Here is a 22302-nt window from a genome sequence, read left to right on the forward strand (position 1 = left end):
GCTCCAATCTGTGATGTAACCTACCAGCCACACACCCTGCTCCTATCTTTGATGTAGACCTACCAGCCACACACCCTGCTCCAATCTGTGATGTAACCTACCAGCCACACACCCTGCTCCAATCTGTGATGTAGACCTACCAGCCACACACCCTGCTCCAATCTGTGATGTAGACCTACCAGCCACACACCCTGCTGCAATCTGTGATGTAGACCTACCAGCCACACACCCTGCTCCAATCTGTGATGTAGACCTACCAGCCACACACCCTGCTCCACTCTGTGATGTAGACCTACCAGCCACACACCCTGCTCCAATCTGTGATGTAGACCTACCAGCCACACACCCTGCTCCAATCTGTGATGTAGACCTACCAGCCACACACCCTGCTCCAATCTGTGATGTAGACCTACCAGCCACACACCCTGCTCCAATCTGTGATGTAGACCTACCAGCCACACACCCTGCTCCAATCTGTGATGTAGACCTACCAGCCACACACCCTGCTCCAATCTGTGATGTAGACCTACCAGCCACACACCCTGCTCCAATCTGTGATGTGACCTACCAGCCACACGCCCTGCTCCAATCTGTGATGTAGACCTACCAGCCACACACCTGCTCCAATCTGTGATGTAGACCTACCAGCCAAACACTCTGATCTGTGATGTAGACCTACCAGCCACAGGTTCCTTACTCTGTCTACTGTTTCTGGTCCAGAACACTTTCTCTCTCTCTCAATCTCTCAACTGGACCTTCAGTGTCCACAGTGCCATGTTTATATCCTGTTAATGTGCCAGTATGGTCAATGTAACAACAATGAGACATGGTAGTAAATGTATAGATTCAATCTGACTAATGTCCTTTATTGTTTTTAATGTCATTTATTGTTATTACCTCCATCTCTATCTCTCTCTCTATCACACACCTCTGTTCTAAGGTGGCAGTTACAATCAGTTACTTCAAAAGCTTCCAGCCCTGCCACAGGCTAAACCAAACAGCAGCCAAATCAGTAGGCTTTGAAGGCAGTTTTTGTTGCAGCTGTACAGCATATTACTGACCACTCCAGCAGTCCTAGGCTCCAACACTACATACCACTGCATCAGGAAGCTGTTACAGCTCTGTGTTTGGGTAGACAGCAGCCTGCTTGTTATTACCCATAAAGGAAATGGTTCCCATAGATACAAATACTATATACTGCAATGCCTTTTTTGCCACCAGATGGCATGGAAACACAACTGCAGTTCTGTTTGTCACCACCAGGGTGCAGAAGCGATCCATCAGTATTTGGTGGGCTATCCAAGGCCCTGGTCCATTTACTCAAGACATTTAATCTGAAATATATGTTGTAAATGTATTACCAGCGAGTGAATAGAGCTGGAAGGGAATAGCCTTTTCACAAAGCCCATATCACAAATACCCATCACAGAGGAAGCGGGAAATTACATGAAAATATTACCATTATACAAATGGAAATTGTGATTGAATAATGTGTTTGAGAAGATAAATGGAAAGCACTTTGTTAGAAAATGTGGTGCTAAATGGCTTTTTAATTTCAGATGTGGGATAAAACAAAACACATTTCTACTCCATTTTCACTGGCAATTGATTAGTGGTTCCACACCTGCAGAGAGAAGGGCTCTTATCTTCTCATTATCAGTTAATTAATATGCATGCACACATGTCTATTATCTTTCCTCTGCCATTTAGCAGAATTGAGACATTGATGTTTTAATGGCCTTGGATGACTTCTCTCTCTGTTGCTTTAAGGAGAAATAAGACACATGACTGACATTGTCTTTAATTGTTGTAAAATAAAATTAAATGAAAATAAAATAAAAAGGAAAAACAAATTCTTTACATCATATTCAATATGACATCACCATTCCCCTCTGGGAGGTGTATCTATCAACACAGCAACTCTTATTTGATTGGCTGTATTTAATTTAGCAGCTATTCTATGGTACTTTAGCTTTAGGAAACAACCCATTTGGTGCACTGTGTATACCTAAGAAAGAGATGCATTGAAGAGTGATAGGAAATGTTTTACTTGAAAGACATACAGAAGGGAATATGATATTAAATTCCTCACTCTGCCAGGGTTTGGCTATTAGAGAATCCAAGGCCTCACCCGCTGAAGCAAAACATTACATTTAAGTCATTTAGCAGACGCTCTTATCCAGAGCGACTTACAAATTGGTGCATTCACCTTATGACATCCAGTGGAACAGTCACTTTACAATAGTGCATCTAAATCTTAAGGGGGGTGAGAGGGATTACTTATCCTATCCTAGGTATTCCTTAAAGAGGTGGGGTTTCAGGTGTCTCCGGAAGGTGGTGATTGACTCTCATCAAAACCTGGGTGAAAGTCTAATTCATTTATGTCCTGATCTTCAATGTTCCACTGCCATAAGTGCATATTGTATTACCAGTGAAATATGAAGTCCTATAGAAACTAGTCTGACTGGATATCTTTGCAGTTGTGCACAAATGGCCCTCGGCATGTGTTCTGTATTATGCACATTACACAATGTCATTAGCTTTTTATCTTTATGGTTTGAGCCAAATTTCACATAGCAGTGGATGTTGTTATGGTTGATCGTATGATTGTACATTAGAAAGAGATGCTTCATGACTAAAACAGACATTATAGAGGATGGTTATGTCACTAAACCATAGTGGTTCAGAAGTCTTGCTGTTGATAAGGGAATATTGTGAATATTAGGTTTACAAACATCATTTTCAAACAGATGTGCCACCCAATAAAGGCTAGCCCGACAGTCTAAAATAAAAAAAAGGGCATTTGAACACTACTCTTGGGTGTAATCTGCTCCTCTTGTAATGGGCCATTTATAAACTCAGCAAAAAAATAAACGTCCCTTTTTCAGGACCCTGTCTTTCAAAGATAATTCGTAAAAATCCAAATAACTTCACAGATCTTCATTGTAAAGGGTTTAAACACTGTTTCCCATGCTTGTTCAATGAACCATAAACAATTAATGAACATGCACCTGTGGAAGGGTCGTTAAGATACGAACAGCTTACAGACGGTAGGCAATTGAGGTCACAGTTATGTAAACATAGGACACTGAAGAGGCCTTTCTACTGAAAAACACCAAAAGAAAGATGTCCCTGCTCATCTGCGTGAACTTGCCTTAGGCAAGCTGCAAGAAGGCATGAGGACTGCAGATGTGGCCAGGACAATAAATTGCAATGTCCGTACTGTGAGACGCCTAAGACAGAGCTACAGGGAGACAGGACGGACAGCTGATCATCCTCGCAGTGGCAGACCATGTGTAACAACACCTGCACAGGATCACACCTGCGGGACAGGTACAGGATGGCAACAACAACTGCTCAAGTTACACCAGGAACGCACAATCCCTCCAATCTGCAATCGGCTGAGAGAGGCTGGACTGAAGGCTTGTAGGCCTGTTGTAAGGCAGGTCCTCACCAGACATCACCGGCAACAATGTCGCCTATGGGCACAAACCCACCGTCGCTGGACCAGACAGGACTGGCAAAAAGTGCTCTTCGCTGACGAGTCGCGGTTGTTTCTCACCAGGGGTGATGGTTGGATTCGCGTTTATCGTCGAAGGAATTAGTGTTACACCGTGGCCTGTACTCTGGAGCGGGATTGATTTGGAGATGGAGGGTCCGTCATGGTCTGTCGCGTAGTGTCACAGATCATCATCGGACTGAGCTTGTTGTCATTGCAGACAATCTCAACGCTGTGCGTTGCAGGGAAGACATCCTCCCTCCCTCATGTGGTACCCTGTGGTGCTCATCCTGACATGACCCTCCAGCATGACAATGCCACCAGCCATATTGCTCATTCTGTGTGTGATTTCCTGCAAGACAGGAACATCAGTGTTCTGCCATGGCCAGCGAAAAGCCCGGATCTCAATCCCATTGAGCACACCGGGGACTTGTTGGATCGGAGGGTAAGGGCTAGGGCCATTCCCACCAGAAATGTCCGGGTACCTTGGTGGAAGAGTGGGGTAACATCTCACAGCAAGAATGGGCAAATCTGGTGCAGTCCATGAGGAGGAGATGCACTGCAGCACTTAATGCAGCTGGTGGCCACACCAGATACTGACTGTTACTTTTGATTTTGACCCCAACTTTGTTCAGGGACACATTATTCTATTTGTGTATGTTACATGTCTGTGGAACTTGTTCAGTTTATGTCTCAGTTGTTGAATCTTATGTTCATACACATATTGACAAATAAATATAAATGTTTATATTTATATGTTAAATTTGCTGAAAATAAACGCAGTTGACAGTGAGAATACTTTTTTACTGAGTTTATGATTAGTATAATGGTCTATCATTAGAATAAGTATTGATGTTATTTCCTGCAAGCCACTCTTTAAAGATGTGTTCTTCACAGGCCTCGTTTGTGAATATATGATCAGAACCCTGACAGACTGAGAGCATCTTTAATCTTCCTCTGGCCTTGAAGAATGTCACTGATCTCCCTGTAACTGCAGGGAGCAGGGCTGATCAAATCCACATTGTGTGTGTGTGTGTGTGTGTGTGTGTGTGTGTGTGTGTGTGTGTGTGTGTGTGTGTGTGTGTGTGTGTGTGTGTGTGTGTGTGTGTGTGTGTGTGTGTGTGTGTGTGTGTGTGTGTGTGTGTGTGTGTGTGTGTGTGTGTGTGTGTGTGTGTGTGTGTGTGTGTGTGTGTGTGTGGATCACATATACTGATTGTTTATGGGGACTTTATTTCACTACGAAATCACCCAGATATTCATAATTGTTTGTCAAAGCCATCTGTTCTGAAGTGTCACAGTGGTTCCTTTGGAGTGGCCTGTTCACATCGCCAGTTGATTGATCGCAAAGAAAACAGATGTGTGCCAAGAGAGGTCAACTTTCATTTGAAGTAAATTCAGATACAGCGTTTTCCCCCTTATTTGTGATTCTGGAAGCGTATGTATACACCCCAAATGCTGTCATGTATTATCTAGGAGTTGGAGACAGATGTAAACATTAGGTTTCTGCCTTACAGAAATATTAGTGTTTTTCTGAGTCTGATCTTTATTTGGTCTGCGCGGTGGAAGGATGGTGGAAGGATGGTGGAAGGATGGTATTCAGAACAAACTCTGACTCATTTCACTTGGAATTTCTACCAACGAATAAGTAAACAACTGTTAACAGAAGCTAATGCTTCTAAGTGGTTGTGTCATACTTTCTCTGACTATACACAAATAAAACCTGTATGAATCCCTCACATACTGCAGTGCATGCTCTACCTGATAATGGTGTTTAGCCCCTTTAAATCCACAGCACTTAATTTTCCCTCTCTCTCTCTCTCTCTCTCTCTCTCTCTCTCTCTCTCTCTCTCTCTCTCTCTCTCTCTCTCTCTCTCTCTCTCTCTCTCTCTCTCTCTCTCTCTCTCTCTCTCTCTCTCTCTCTCTCTCTCTCTCTCTCTCAAGTAATGGTAGAAAAGGAAAGGTCACCATGGAGATGACAAAGAAAATCCCTGCTAGAGACAACACTTGAAGCTAGCTGGTGATTCATCAGCTTTAATGCAGTCCATTAGACACGGCTTTTAGTGGACAATGAACAATGGGAACTAAACTAAGTTTATTTGCACAGAACATATTTATGTTTTTTTGAGAAGAAGCCATAGTCAGTCAGTGCTGTTTAATGGAGCTTGTGTCCAGAAGGTCATTTCTTTAGCCCACAGAGAAATGGGGCCTGAGACCCTGAGTGAGTGAACTTATTCACTTCACATGAATATCCTCAGAGGTATAACCTACTATATCCTACAGTATCCAGTCAAAGTCAACCTCAAAATTAATCATATTGCTGATCTTACCATTAGGTTTTCGTTAAATGTCATGCCAATGAAACATCTGTAGGACATCACAAATAGATTATGAAGGAGTAGAAATCCTTGTAAAATCCTGAAGGCGGATAAGATTTAGCCTGAGGAAAAGGTCAGGTAGCTGGAGGAAGGCTTGGACATATGGACTAAGATAACTGGATTATTCTGTATAGGAAACACAAGAAGACATGTTGTTTTTGTTACAGGGCAAATCAGTATGTCAAGGTACCATGTTGATATGGTTCACTGTAGGTACGCTGTTATCAATGTTGTCTGTTGTAAAGACTAGTATGTGCTGTAGAAATTCTACCTACATAGCATCCATTTTGCACAACACATACACCCCTATGAGTACATGATGTGAAAAGCAGTTGTGTTCACTGGGATAATTCGAATCCATTTGTTTTACCCATTGGCTCATGATTATAGCAAGGCGTCTGTGGGCTCATTTGAGGTTTACATTTACTAGGCCCTACTTACACTCTTTACACAGTTGTTTACTCTATTATGAGAACAGAGTGGGCATTGTGAATCACGTTGTGTTGTGTTCTAGCTGTTTCTGTTTCTAAGAAGCATGTTGTTGAGCCTGACGTTCTTTAAGGTGAGGGGTGGATTGTGAGTGAGGGGCTGAGGCCGAGGCAGGCAGCTGCTGTGTAATTATGGGAGACCCAGTGAAGTACAATACAAAAGCTACAGTGGCAGGTGTAGCTATTCATCTTTCCACATTTGTTTTGATTGGTGCAGTGTGCCGGAGTAGAGAGAGAGAAAGTCCTTTCAAAGCAAATGGAGAAAAATAGGAAAATGTAGTCTAAATGTCATTCATTCAGCACCAGTGCCGAGGTGACCTTAAAGAGAATCATCTCTCCCTTTTGTAAATGCGGACAAGTGGATTCTGCAAAATATCAAATTTGATAAGAAAGGGAGTCCACGTGATGGAGCCTTGTGATGGTGAGCAGAATGTGGCTGATATGGAGGAGGTGAACTGGTTCAGGAGCCTCACTATGGTTGAACAGTCTGTTCTGTTCTCTGGTCATGACCATCTGAATGTTTTGCTATGTTTATTTGCACAAATAGAAGGACAATTTGTACACATTTACAAAACAACAACAACATAATGTGCAGGAGGCAGAAAAAAGCCGAACATTGTTCCCCCAAGTGTTAGGACATACATTACTGCTACAGGAGCATACTGCTTACCACCCTACATCATAAATGACTACGTATGTCAAAGGGTTGAGGTGTTCGATGTGCCTTGACAGAGTGCTGTCATCTCACTGTATGCCCTGCAATATTAGTTATGATAGAGTTTGATTATGTGATATGATGATTTGGACTTCCTTTTACCACATTATGAAGCCAGTCCTTGACGGATCTACATGTACATACATTGATGTGTATTAGAATATGCCATGTATTTTGTCTATTCCCTGAAAAACAACCTACCCGTATGTAACCATCCATATCACGAATTTAACATTCATAGCTTTCACCATGACAACTGGGCCAACCATCAGGGAACATTACTGAGGCATTTAGATAATGGTTTCCTTGTAGACATCCAAGAGGAGGGAAAACAACCTAATAACAGCTTTACTGCTTCATGTGTCATCATGCCATAGAAACAGCACCGCATGGTCTGTGGAAGGAAAATAAACTACGATGCCTTAATACACTGCAATAGGATTGCAGTCATCATCGTGTTTGTATAACTCCTACTCATGGTTAGGTCTTTGTGCTTGTATATTAATATGTTTAGATTTGTGTTTAGTTTGATAGGATTATGACTAGAGCTGGAAGGCTGAAGGGAGCTGGCTGTATATTAGAGTGCATGTTTGTTTGTTTGTCTGCAGATTCAAGATAACAAGCCTGGGCCTCTCTTCATGACTGGGCGCTGGCTGCTGGGTCTGACCTCATCTCAGTGAAAATAATTAGAGCTGCTCCTGTGTGTGTGTGTGTGTGTGTGTGTGTGTGTGTGTGTGTGTGTGTGTGTGTGTGTGTGTGTGTGTGTGTGTGTGTGTGTGTGTGTGTGTGTGTGTGTGTGTGTGTGTGTGTGTGTGTGTGTGTGTGTGTGTGTGTGTGTGTGTGTGTGTGTGTGTGTGTGTGTGTGTGTGTGTTCTGAATGCCCCACTCCCAGCTGCAGCCCTAAACACAGAGAAGCCACTGTTCTACAACTATTAGTCCCTCAATATGTATGTCTCCTCTTCAGGAAAATAATATTAATGGGATCGCTAAATACAAACGTGGCCCGTCAACCGATAACTACAAATACAGTGAGATTATTCATAAGAGGGGCATGGATCTGATCGCATGTGAAGGGCCTGAGAGATTTTCTACAAGCTGTAGGTTCCTTAGGGGTGTTGTTCACGTCCCAAATGGCACCCTATTCCTTCATAGCGCAATACTTTTGACCAGGGCCCATAGGGCTCTTGTCAGAAGTAGTGCACTATATTTGGTTACTACATGATTCCATATGTTATTTCATAGTTTTGATGTCCTCACTATTATTCTACGGTGTAGAAAATAGTAAAAATAGAGAAAACCCTTGAATGAGTAGTTGTGTCCAAACATTTGACGGGTACTGTATATATTTATAAATACAAACTAGCTCTGAAATAAGTGAGTCATTACAAATGATCCACTTTTCGACCACTACTGTTCAACCTTCTATTCATCATCTCCAGCACCAAACCAGTGTCTACATGTAAAACAGTACATTTCTAATTCTGTGGTTCAAAAGATAAAAAGAAACGTCCTAAAACAAAATGCTTCCCTGTGACATCACAGGGTTGGATTAAAAGTAAAAAACTGTGATTATCAAATCTTGCAATGACTTTCTAGCCCCAAGGAGGGTATTTTCTTGCCCCCCACATCCCCACGAATCTCATATAATTTGTAAATCACAGTTTTAAAAATGTTTAAACATTAGATGATGTCATAGGATAGAAATTTTAAATATATTTGTTTCTACAAATGTAAAAATGTGCCGTTTTTGTGCCGGACATAATGAAAATATGGTGGAGATGCCCTTTAAATTGTGCAACATCATCGGTACGCTAGAGGCATCGTCTTTCATTTGAATCTCCGCTCTTGTGGGCGTGTACATTGACCCATTTTGGCACTTACTCTCTTGCACTGACTCTATGCACAAACACTGGACTCACCCACACACTCACACGTACTTACACTGACAACCCAACACATACATATACACACATAACATGCGCATGATTACCCCATCTTTGTACCCCACACATACAATTATCTTTAAGGTCCCTCAGTCGAGTAGTGAATTTCAAGCACAGTTTCAGCCACAAAGACCAGGGAGGTTTTCCAATGCCTCGCAAAGAAGAGCACCTATTGGTAGATGGGTAAAAATAAATAAATAAAAAGACACTGAATATCCCTTTGAGCAAACCTGTTTTCCAAAAGACACTGGGAGACAAATTCCCCTTTCAGCTGGAAATAACCTAAAACTCAAGGCCAAATCTACACTGGAGAATGTTGCTGAGTTACAGTTTTGACATAAATTTTCTTGATAATCTATCTCAAGACATGAAAATGGTTGTCTAGCAATGATCAACAACCAATCTGACAGAGCTTGGAGAAATTTGAAAAAGACTCACAGCTGTAATTGCTGACAAAGCTGATTCTAACATGCACTGACTCAGGGGTTGAATACTTATCTACTGACGTCATATTAGTGTTTTATATTGCATTTATCTTTTAAAAGATGTTAGAATTTGTATTGTATTTTGACATTACAGAGTGTTTCGTGTAGATACATTTTTATTTTATTCCAATTTGTAAAAAGCAATTTTGGGGAGAAAGTGAAGGGTGTGAATACTCTCTGAAGGCATTTGTAGCCATGTTATTTTCTACTCGTTATTGTTATTCCTGTGTATTTATTATTCATGTCATTATTTCTATTTTTATTTTGAATCTTTATTTTTACCTCTGCATCCAACATATAATTTGTTAACTTGTCAAAGTTAATAGGCTATTTACTATATTGTAAAAGCGATATTGAATCGTGGTTGGTTGCCAACGCCACCAAATATCAACATTTGAAGGAGATGTATCTTCTGCTTGGTTAGTTCCAACTTAGTCGAACTGTAATTCCAATTTGTCTATAATAATTCATAATTTAAAATCCAAGTTAAAGAATAAATCAAACTTAAATCCACTTTAAATAACGTTTAATTTGATCTTCTTAACATAGATTTTTGGCTGAGACGGAATCTAACATATACATTCTTAAATTCTAGATTCAATTTGACCTCAAACAAAGCTTGAAACCCTAGGCCTTGTTTATTTTGTTAATTGTACATTTTTGTTGTTGAATCCTGGCTTAAATTGAAACAATAGCTGTTGATTATTTTGAAAATGCTATATAGTCCTATAAGCATCATTGATGATATATGAGTGGTAAAGTATGGTCACATTTCAGTTGCTCTGTTAATTAAACCTTCCCTTTGGAATGACTACAGCAACAGTGAATCTATTTAGTGGAGATCTCTCAACACACATTCTCACGATGGGGCGGGGTAATAGTCCGAGACAAATATCAGAGCTAATCATGGCTGGGCTTGGTTGAAACTCTGGATGGGAGACCAAAGGGATATATAGATCAATCATCCAGTAGGAGGTGCTGCCCAGCCTTTAGTTGTTTTCTGATAGTGGATATAAAACGTTGAAGATCTGATGTCGTTTCAAAGGTACAAAATCAACATATTTTTATATGTTTTGTCTATTTTGAAATTTGGTAACCATGATGACATAATCACAGTGTCTCCTGAACCCTCCTGTCTCAGCCTCCAGTATTTATGCTGCAGTAGTTTATGTGTCGGGGGGCTAGGGTCAGTTTGTTATATCTGGAGTACTTCTCCTGTCCTATTCGGTGTCTTGTGTGAATTTAAGTGTGTGCTCTCTAATTCTCTCTTTCTCTCTTTCTTTCTCTCTCTCGGAGGACCTGAGCCCTAGGACCATGCCTCAGGACTACCTGACATGATGACTCCTTGCTGTCCCCAGTCCACCTGGCCTGTGCTGCTGCTCCAGTTTCAACTGTTCTGCCTTATTATTATTGGACAATGCTGGTCATTTATGAACATTTGAACATCTTGGCCATGTTCTGTTATAATCTCCACTCCGGCACAGCCAGAAGAGGACTGGCCACCCCACATAGCCTGGTTCCTCTAGGTTTTTTCCTAGGTTTTGGCCTTTCTAGGAGTTTTTCCTAGCCACCGTGCTTCTACACCTGCATTGCTTGCTGTTTGGGGTTTTAGGGTTGGTTTCTGTACAGCACTTTGAGATATCAGCTGATGTACGAAGTGTGCAATATAAATACATTTGATTTGATTTGGTTGAAATTTCACCCTCAAAACAATTGTTTACGTTGATGACTTTTTGCAACTCCATAATTTTATACAGAAATTCCACATCACAATCTGTTGATAAATTCTGTTAAAACAATGTTGATTCAACCATTTTGTGCCCAGTGGGCAGTGTGTGTGTGTGTGTGTGTGTGTGTGTGTGTGTGTGTGTGTGTGTGTGTGTGTGTGTGTGTGTGTGTGTGTGTGTGTGTGTGTGTGTGTGTGTGTGTGTGTGTGTGTGTGTGTGTGTGTGTGTGTGTGTGTGTGTGTGTGTGTGTGTGTGTGTGTGTGTGCGTGTGTGTTGTGATAACTTCTCTGTAGGTTCCTGTTGCTGAGTGCTAACTGTGATCCGAGAGAGAGACATGTTTCCTGTGCCAATAGCCCTTTGGAATTTAATTGAGAGCCAGAAAGAGATCCAGAGAGATAGAGCCACAGAGAGAGAATGGAGAGAGAGGGAAATATACTACCATTCAAATGTTTGGTCACTGAAATGTTCTTGTTTTGAAAGAAAAGCAAATTTGTTGTCCATTTAAAATAACTGATCAAAATACAGTGTAGACATTGTTAATGTTGTAAATAGATATTGTAGCTGGAAACAGCTGATTTTTAATGGAATATCTACTTACATAGGTGTGTCAAGGCCCATTATCGCAACCATCAATCCTGTGTTCCAATGGGCATCGTTGTGTTAGCTAATCCAAGTTTATAATTTTAAAAGGCTAATTGACCATTAGAAAACCCTTTTGATTATGTTAGCACAGCTGAAAACTGTTATGCTGATTGAAGAAGCACAAAAACTAGACTAGTTGAGTATCTGAAGCATCAGCATTTGTGGGTTCGACACAGACTCAAAAATGGCCAGAAGTAAAGAACTTTCTTCTGAAACTCATCAGTCTATTCTTATTCTCAGAAATGAAGGCTATTCCATGCGAAAATTGCCAAGAACCAAAGATCTCATAACGCTGTGTACTACTTTCTCACAAGAGTGCAAACTGGCCCTAACCAGAACAGAATGAGTGGGAGGCCCCGGTGCACAACTGAACAAGAGGACAAGTATATTAGAGTGTCTAGTTTGAGAAACAGACGCCTCACAAGTCCTCAACATGCAGCTCTTTCATTAAATAGTACCGCAAAACACCAGTCTCAATGTCAACAGTGAAGAGCGCCTGAATGTGCTATTTCTAGGCAGAGTTCCTCTGTCCAGTGTCTGTATTATTTGCCTATTTAATCTTTTATTTTTATTGGCCAGTCTGAGATATGGCTTTTTTTTGCAACTCTGCCTAGAAGCCAGCATCCCGGAGTCGCCTCTTCACTGTTCACGGCGGGCAGCGTAGCCTAGTGGTTAGAGTTGACTAGTAACCGGAAGGTTGCGAGCTCAAACCCCCAGCTGACAAGGTACAAATTGTCGCTCTGCCCTGAACAGGCAGTTAACCCACTGTTCCCAGGCCGTCTGAAAATAAGAATATGTTCTTAACTGACTTGCCTGGTTAAATAAAGGTAAAATAATAAAAAAATAAAACTGTTGACGTTGAGCCTGGTGTTTTGAGTGTAATATTTAATGAAGGACATTTAGGTCAACATTGGACATTCAGAGATCCTTACTGAACTTCTGAGAGAGTTTGCTGCACTGAAAGTAAAGGGGCTGAATAATTTTGCACGCCCAATTTTTCTGTTTTGGGTTTGTTCAAAAAGTTTGAAATATCCAATAAATGTCGTTCCACTTCATGATTGTGTCCGTCTTGTTGTTGATTCTTCACAAAAATACAGTTTTATATCTTTATGTTTGAAGCCTGAAATGTGGCAAAAGGTCGCAAAGTTCAAGGGGGCCGTAATACTTTCGTAAGGCACTGTATATATATATATACAGAGAGAAAGAGAGACCTTCTTGCTGAGTGCTAACTGTGATCTCTGGGCTGAGAGATAGACACAGAGCGGTCCTTCTGTGCTCAGTTGGTAGAGCATGGCGCTTTGTAACGCCAGGGTACTGGGTTCGATTCCTGGGACCACTCCATACGTAGAATGTATGCACACATGACTGTAAGTCGCTGGATAAAAGCGTTTCCAAATTGCATATATATTATATATTATATATTAGCTAGAGAGTAATAAAAAGAGTGAGAGGCAGCAATAGCAGTCTGAAGCTGAAAGAGAGAAAGAGGCAGTACTAGCAGCCTGAAGCTAGCTCACAGCCATTCCCACCCCTAATTGCATAACCATCATTAAAATGCTAATTCATAGTGTTAAAGGGGCAATTAAAAGGGTAATTAAAAATGCTTTGTTCCACTCCTCTACCTGTGTGAACAGCGTAGCCATTACTGTGCTCCTTCTGATCTGGAGTATTTACATTGTGCCTACAGACCAATCCCTTCATCAAGGTTCAACTGAGAGCCAGGGTAGTGTGGTAGTTTGGAGGAATCATTATAATCAGAGAGGTGATAGAACAGGATGTGATGTCATCTCAGCTGTATTTACTGTAGTGCTCTTATTATGACACTAACATGAAAGGGGATATGATCTGATGTACTCTATGCAGCAACTTAAAGGGTGGCTGAACGACCGATTTCCGCTTGTATTTTTCTGCTGCTCATTAAGAAAAATGTGATTTTGATCTTGGGGGTGGGGTTCGATTATTTTATTTTATGTATTTTATTTAACCTTTATTTAACTAGGCGAGTTAGTTAAGAACAAATTTTAATTTTACAATGACGGCTACTCTGGCCAAGCCCTCCCCAACCCAAACAACACTGGGCCAATTGTGCGCTCTATGGATGTGGTTGTGTTATGTTCCGCATATCGACTTCCTGGCAGTTACTGTTGTTTGTCCATCTTGAGGCACAGCAACAACATAGCCACTTGACTACCACTACGTCAAAATAGTCAGAATCAATCTAAGATACTGCAATTGTTCATCTAGCTGTGCTTTAGTGCAATATTTCTCCAGTAAAAATATGTGCATGAAAAGTCAGCACTGCAGACAGTATAAAGCGAGTCAACTGTTTCTGGCTGCGCTCAGAACTGATTTCTGAGATCTTGTCTACAACTTCATCATCGGCAAGCTGTCAAACTATGGTAAATAAAGCACAAGCTGTTTCATAGAGAATCATGTTACAGGTTGTGACAAAGATTCTTGTGAATATTGACAAGTGGCAGTTAGATGCAAGTGTGAATCATCTCATTCCCATTTTGCCCCTAAACAGTGGCAGACTGTGGTCTCTATCAAACACGTCAGCAAGTGGTCACCCATAAGGTTTCCCTATTATGCAATGTTTATTTGTAACATCTGTCAATGGTACATGCCTATGATTGAGAAAATATGGAAAAAAGACAAGGAAAAAAATATATACAAAAATAATTAGAATTAATAATTACAAATAGTTTAGTCCCCCAAATGTTTGGGGGTGGAGGTGGGTTGAAAAAAGAAGTCTTGGGAGCCTAGTGTTCCTTCAACATAACATTGGCGACGTGTTGTCTTATGTAAACAAGTCAGAGTCCAAGGCACTGCCTAATAGGCAGGTCTGTCTCACTGTCTGGAGGCTACGATTGGATAGAGTACAGTCAGCGCAGCTGTTCATCTCGTGTTAGTGGGCAAGTGGGCATGATTGTAATCCAAAACCCAACCCTCAGGTAAGGCGTGACAACCTTCAGTTACACAAATCTCACAAAACATACTGCGCTTTATCACCAAAATTATTCTTCCTACACTTTTTTGTAAACGTTAAGCACTGGAACAAATGTTTCTGACTAATATTGATGCCACGTGCCGTTTTCAATCAGAGAAGTCGTTTTCTGCATTCATTTGTTATTAATAAGCCACAGTCATACAGAGACTGAAGATATACACTGAGTGTACAAAACATGAATATTGAGTTGCAGCATCTTTTGCCCTCAGAACAGCCTCAATTCATTGGGACATGGACTCCACAAGGTGTTTAGTCTATGTCATGGAAATATTTCATGTTTTGTACAGTGTATAGTAGGTTTCATGTTTATAGTGTCTTTTTGGCTCGGCCAGAAGAACATGATTTCAGTTTCACCAAGCAATTGTTTTATAAAATCCACATCTTTCAAGATTTTCCAACATTACTTACAGTATAATGACAATTCAACATCTTCAGATGTCTTCCAACAATAGTATATAATAACAATTCAACATCTGCAGATGTCTTTCCAACAATAGTATATAATAACAATTCAACATCTTCAGATGTCTTCCAACAATAGTATATAATAACAATCTAACATCTGCAGATGTCTTCCAACAATAGTATATAATAACAATTCAACATCTTCAGATGTCTTCCAACAATAGTATATAATAACAATCAACATCTTCAGATGTCTTCCAACAATAGTATATAATAACAATTCAACATCTTCAGATGTCTTCCAACAATAGTATATAATAACAATTCAACATCTTCAGATGTCTTCCAACAATAGTATATAATAACAATTCAACATCTTCAGATGTCTTCCAACAATAGTATATAATAACAATTCAACATCTTCAGATGTCTTCCAACAATAGTATATAATAACACCAACATCTTCAAAACCAGAGAAGACCAGATTTGAACTAGAAACACACTGATGTTCAACACAATTGCATTTTTGCGTAGAAGAGAAAAAAATCAGCTGTGGCACCAGCTAATGTAAATAGTTAGTGTTTGTGTGTACAGTACTGCAGCTGCCAGATTCCCATCTGTGATTATTTTAATCCTATGCTCAGTAAAAGTATGTTATTAGTTGATATCATATACAATTGACCCATTCTATAAAAAAAAGTCTGTATTTATCCATTAAAAAGTCCACTGTTGATCCAGCAACTAGAATGAGAAATGATGGATTCTCTCCAGCTTGCTAGCTGCCGATGCTGCAGGCCAACTTGCTTTCAGGGCTGGTGAAGTGTCAGTGGTTTAATTTGATAGTGTGTAGTTTTCCCTGATTTCCCTCAGGAACAGAGCGCTGCCGGTAGAATGGAGAAACATCTGCTGCCACTCAGAGAGATACATATAAAAACCATCATTTCTATCAGCGTTGCTACAGCAGAGTGAGGACAGAGAGCCAAGCAGCACATTAGAATGCCTGCCTGTCTCCTGTCTCTGTCTGATGCTGACTCCTGGGGATAGGCAGGAATGAAACCCATGAAATGATCCTGTGTTGCCAGAACCCAGAGGCAATGCGGGATAAGGTAGCCTATCTCACAAACCAGTGTACAGTAGTTTACGAAGTCTACAGATTATATGTCATGATCTTATTAACGTATGCCCAAGGCCCTAAATCAAGGCCCTATTACCTTGATTCATGTATAATATCAGGTGTGTATTTTCTGCACCTCTTTTATTTTAATAACATGTTGTACGTGTACCGGTATGCAGAATTACTCAGTATATGAGGTTGCACTGTGTCCCTAACCACATAAGAAGCAATATTGCAAAAGACAATTTAGAAAAATAATTTCCATTCTGGTATCATAAACAACTTTAATCATGTCATTTCTCTGTAGTCTGATTGTGTTGTTTGGCTTTATTGTTTTTTGATTGTATTTCTTGACAGTTTTTGTCTCTGTTTTTCCATTTGATATTTATCTGCTGTAGGCTACTTTACATGGCGCCTAATGTATTTCTTTACTGTGGAGCTGAATTGAAGTCATTTTGTCTGTCATGTCTGCTATCATTTCTGCAAATGAGATGGAGGAGCCTTCAAGTCATTATATGATAATGAAGCAATAGACTGTGAATGTAACATGTACAAAGAGAGAAAAGCAAACAATGACCTTCACTGAGAATGAAGTTAGACATGTCTCTATTGATCATCTGAGTCCATAGCAAAGACTGCCCCTGGGATATCTCACTGTCTGTCTGTACATCCTCTTTTTTGTTTCTCTGTCTTTCTTTCTTTCTTTCTTTCTTTCAGCTTAGTTTCTGTATCCATTTCTCTCTAAGATCACACTCTAGCCTTTGGAACCATGGGATGTTTGAGTAAGAGCTGCTGCCATACTTGAGGTTGCTCACTCTACCCCTTCTGGCACGGTTACTCTCAACACGAACCCAAACCCCTCTATTGGCGGTCCAGAGATGCGTTAGCAAATGTCAGATTGGTCATGGCTGCAGATTGGGAGGAGAGGAAAAGGTAAAACAAACAGACAGCTGTTTCCAATTATGGTTTTACTAGGCGCTGATGGGCCAGTAATTACAGGATTAGAGATGTGTAACTGCACACAGCTTTGGGTTCTGCTCTGCTCTGGGAGTCCTTCTGGGGGAGGGAATGACTGGGTCCAGCCAAACAGCCCAAACAGTGATGTTTGCACATTACTGCAATGGGCCTCTTAACGTCACTCATTGTGTCCGTTGGCTAGGAAGCTGCTGAGGCAGCGGCTGTGACAATTGAGTGGTTTCACAGTGTGGGAAAGAGGCCGGCGGGAGGGATGGCAGGCAGCAGGCTCTGGTCAGGTTATTAGCAGCAGATACACCTATTTCTGTCTCTCTGTTCGAATCCAGGCTGCATCACATCTGGCCGTGATTGGGAGTCCCATAGGGTGGCGTACAATTGGCACAGCGTCGTCCGGGTTTGACCGGGGTAGGCCATCATTGTAAATAAGAATTTGTTCATAACTGACTTGCCTAGTTAAATAAAGGTTACACACTGTGAGAGAGGTGAGAAATCAGAGCCGTGAGGGTCCATCATGATAACGCCAGATGGATGACCATTTGGCGTTTTCTGTCTGGCCTGTGAATTCAGGGGCATATCGATCATAATCATGCTCCTCCTGGTCTACTACAAACAACACTGTAAAAAATTACTCTTTTGGGTCAACCTAAAAAAGACTTAAAGTGGTTACAATTAAATAAGTTGGGTTAACTCAATTGAAAACTAAGTATATGATTCAATCGATGTCAATTGTTGTATTTGATTATTAACAAACCTATTTTCAAGTTACAACTTATTTCTTTCAACATTGAACTTACTTTTCCCCTTTCATTAAACCTAATAAATAACGTAAACACAAACTAATATCTCACATAAAAACACATTTTTCATCCTGTTCATTCAGGAAAATGTATACCAAGTCTTTACTGGTGTCAACAAATTGCTGCATTAAGCTGAACATCTTCATAGGTTATGAAACTCTCTCTCCTATTTTAAACTTTGAAATGACCTATTCTAATTTCTTCAACAAGCAATTTAATAAATTCCTGTAAATCAATAAATTAAGTTGGTTCAATAACATGAAATAATGACTCCAAACATATTTATTACACAAGTTTTTCAACTATATTGTAGCCAAATGTTGACTATCTTAAAACCTCTTAAGGATCTGCACCTTTTTTTCAATTTTTGCCTAAAATGACATACCCAAATAGCTCAGGACCGGAAGTAAGGATATGTATATTCTTGATACCAATTGAAAGGAAACACTTTGAAGTTTGTGGAAATGTGAAGTGAATGTATGAGAATATAACACGTTAGATCTGGTAAAAGACAATACAAAGAAAAAAAATGTTTGTGTTGTTTTTATCCCATCATCTTTGAAATGCAAGAGAAAGGCCATAATGTATTATCCCAGCCCAGGTGCCGTTTAGATTTTGGCCACTAGATGGCAAGAGTGTATGGGTTTTAGAGTTTTAGACTGATTCAACAAACCATTGCATTTCTGTTCAAAATTTCGTATGAAGACTACCAAAATGTGCCTAGTTGGTTTATTAATCATTTTTCAAGTTCATAACTGTGCACTCTCCTCAAACAATAGCATGGTATTCAGTCGCTGTAATAGCTACTGTAAATTTGACAGTGCAGTTAGATTAACAAGAATTTAAGCTTTCTGCCAATATCAGATATGTCTATGTTCTGGGAATTTTTTTTGTTACTTATGTAATCGATGTGAAATGGCTAGCTAGTTAGCGGTGGTGCGTGCTAATAGCGTTTCAATTGGTGACGTCACTCGCTCTGAGACCTTGAAGTAGTGGTTCCCCTTGTTCTGCAAGGGCTGTGCTTTTGTGTGGCGCTATGGGTAATGATACTTTGAGGGTGGCTGTTTTTGATGTGTGCAGAGGGTCCTGGTCGAGCCCAGGTTGGGGCGAGGAGAAGGACGGAAGCTATACTGTTACACGATAACCTCATGCTAATCGCATTAGGCATTAGGTTAGCTCAACCATCCCGCGGGTGGAACACCAATCTGTAGAGATCCTTAAAACAATAGAAACTTACCAGACTCTTTAATATCACATGCAGTTATACAAGAATCATTATGGATTCAGTGCTGGCAATGTACAAGATTAACCTTGGGCAGGACACATTAATTAGAATGACATTCACTATCACGGGTGGCTGAAAACAAACAACAAACTGAAAACCACTCCCCTACAATAAGCGCCACAATTATTCTGATAGGCTGTCATGCCACATTGCCCCCAACATTATGCAATGGGCATGTGCATGAGGTGTTGAAAGCAATTGTGAATCATTGGAGGCGTGGCTTGAATGTATTATTTGAAATGAAACAAATTTAATAGAATAGGTTGAGTAAAACCACTTTCAGATGAACAACAGCACCATCTAACTTTTTTTACAGTGAAGGGCAAGTCCCTTCTTCTCTCTCTCTCCTCTCCCACCAGCACCAGCTCCAGATGTTAATAATGACTTGAGGGGCGAGGATGACGCCAGTGGTATGGACATGCCCAGTGCCAATGCAGACAGAGGTGTCTAATTGATTCCAGGGTGTGGACACAGAGATGTCTGTAGGGCGCCTGGTGCTGTTTGCTGTTCTAATGGTACAGATGAGGGAGGCCGCTGGTCTCGTCACGAGCACTAGCACTGATCTCTGTGATCCATGGTGTCATGTAGAGTTAACAGAGGCATGGCATTGGCGACACAAGAAGGGACAGCGATGGGTATGAATGGGAAGGCTACGATCAGTCTACAGTTACTTCACTAGTGATGGTGCCCCCTGTCCACTTCACTCTGATTTGTCTCTAACCTGCTTTGCCTCCACCACTCTGACCCCTCCTTCCCCCTGCCCCTCCTCTCTCCTCCTCCTTTTTTTTCTCTTCTCTGTGTGGAGGTGTCGGCTGAGTAGACCAGTACCGTCTGGTCGCGAGCAGGGAGATGGACAAACCTGTGACAGCCCCCTCCAGCCCCTCCGAGAACCCCCACCCATCACCCGTGGCAACAGAACCCACCCCAACGGTGTCCCTCTGGATCAACTCACACCCAGAGGCCTGCCATGTGGTAGAGGTCAGTGTTCAACATAGTTAGGAGGAGAGCTGGAAAGGAGCATATGTTCACAGTGACCTACATGCATGTGTACGCAGGATCACACACACACACACACACACACACACACACACACACACACACACACACACACACACACACACACACACACACACACACACACACACACACACACACACACACACACACACACACACACACCAAACAATGGCAGGACCAAAGAGAGTCTCCAGCCCACAGCAGCACTGCATTCCCTCATTGCCTCATTCCCAACACACTGAAACAACAACACCATAGAAACCAACTTGATTAAATCCAACATAATATGTATTAGATTTGATTGAGTCAAAGCCCTGGCCTTGATCTAATTAAGTCTAATGTGTTTATATTTGTGTTGTGCGCTGGTGATTGCAGTCTCGGTGGACTGGAGAAGGCTAATGCTGACATGATGAGGCCAGTGTTTTGGCTGCTCAGCGGCTCCTGGTAATTGAGGGCTGTGAGTTAGTGCATTGCCGTTTTTGTGCTTTCGCAAAAACAAGCCATGTAAACACAGTAGGGAGAGGTAGAGTAAGTGCTGTTTGACGAGCAGCATGATGTAGGATCTTAATTTGATCACCCTGTTGCAGGAGAACTTTCCTGCAATGCAGGACATTTAATACTGGCTTCTGAAGTTTGTTATTTTCACTTTGAAATTGAAGACTTGATTTTCCCTTACGAGAAACGTTTCAACCCCTACAAAAATCCCCAATCAATATAATTCAACTAATAATTCACATTTCCTGTTTCTGCAGGGTTATTTTCCTGCTTTAGCAAACTGGTTTTAATTAAGATAATACATTTGTAGCTACGTACAGTATCATCCCTGCTTTGGTTTTCTGTTGTTGGCTTAGATTCATTCATATTTCATTCCAGGTTTGAATTATGGTTTCCTAGTTCTTACTTAGCACACATAATATATTTTATTTGCAAAGGGTATGTTATAAATTATAACAACCATCATCATCCCCACCACCACCACCCCCATCACCACCCCAACCACCACCATCATCATCATCATCACAACCATTCACAACATCAAACAGAATCTCCATCACAGGGTTATTGATGGAACCCCAGTTCTCTGTCAGATCCTAACCCTTAATAACAGAGAGTGCTCTGCTGGACAGACTCTGTCCACTCTCTGCCTTGTAAAGTGACATTTTGTAAGGTAACCATCCTTTCTGCTCTATTGTCTCACCTGTAAAACATAGTCATACTTTACTGGCTTGTTACTGCCACAGGGTTACTATTTTATTTACACTATTTGCTGTCCTGCATTGAGTGAATTGGTTGGAGGTTTCTCTCTGCGATGTGAAGCTCTTGAAGAAATCTTCTTCACTGGTTCTATCAGGCCTAGGAAATAATTATAATCCTACTGCATCTGCTACAATCAGTTCTGAGAGGCCTATAATGCTGGGTGTATATACTGTATATGCATCAAAAAGCATATTTGTGGTGTTTCATTGGCTCATACTGTACACATGTTGACATTGTTCTTAAATGGAAATATGTTTCAATTAACAAATATATAGAATTTGGACTAAATAGATTCTTCCACAACCAATTATTAACTTAAATTAGTGCTTCAGTAATGTGGAAATAATTCAAACAGAATTGATTAATAACATGTACTGTATATTTCTTAAATATTCATGATATCCTGGCTCAGTCAGTGTGTGATCTTTTAGATGAGGTGTAGACTGCTGGGTCTGGTGGACCTTCTGTGTGTGTCTGGATACCATTGAGGCCCAGTGCATTGAACTCCCAGATAAACAATCAAAGAATCTAATTCGTAGTAGCACGCAGATCCTGCTCTCATTCTCAT

This window comes from Oncorhynchus gorbuscha, linkage group LG04, assembly GCF_021184085.1.
Source record: "Oncorhynchus gorbuscha isolate QuinsamMale2020 ecotype Even-year linkage group LG04, OgorEven_v1.0, whole genome shotgun sequence".
In the NCBI taxonomy this organism is placed as follows: domain Eukaryota; kingdom Metazoa; phylum Chordata; class Actinopteri; order Salmoniformes; family Salmonidae; genus Oncorhynchus; species Oncorhynchus gorbuscha.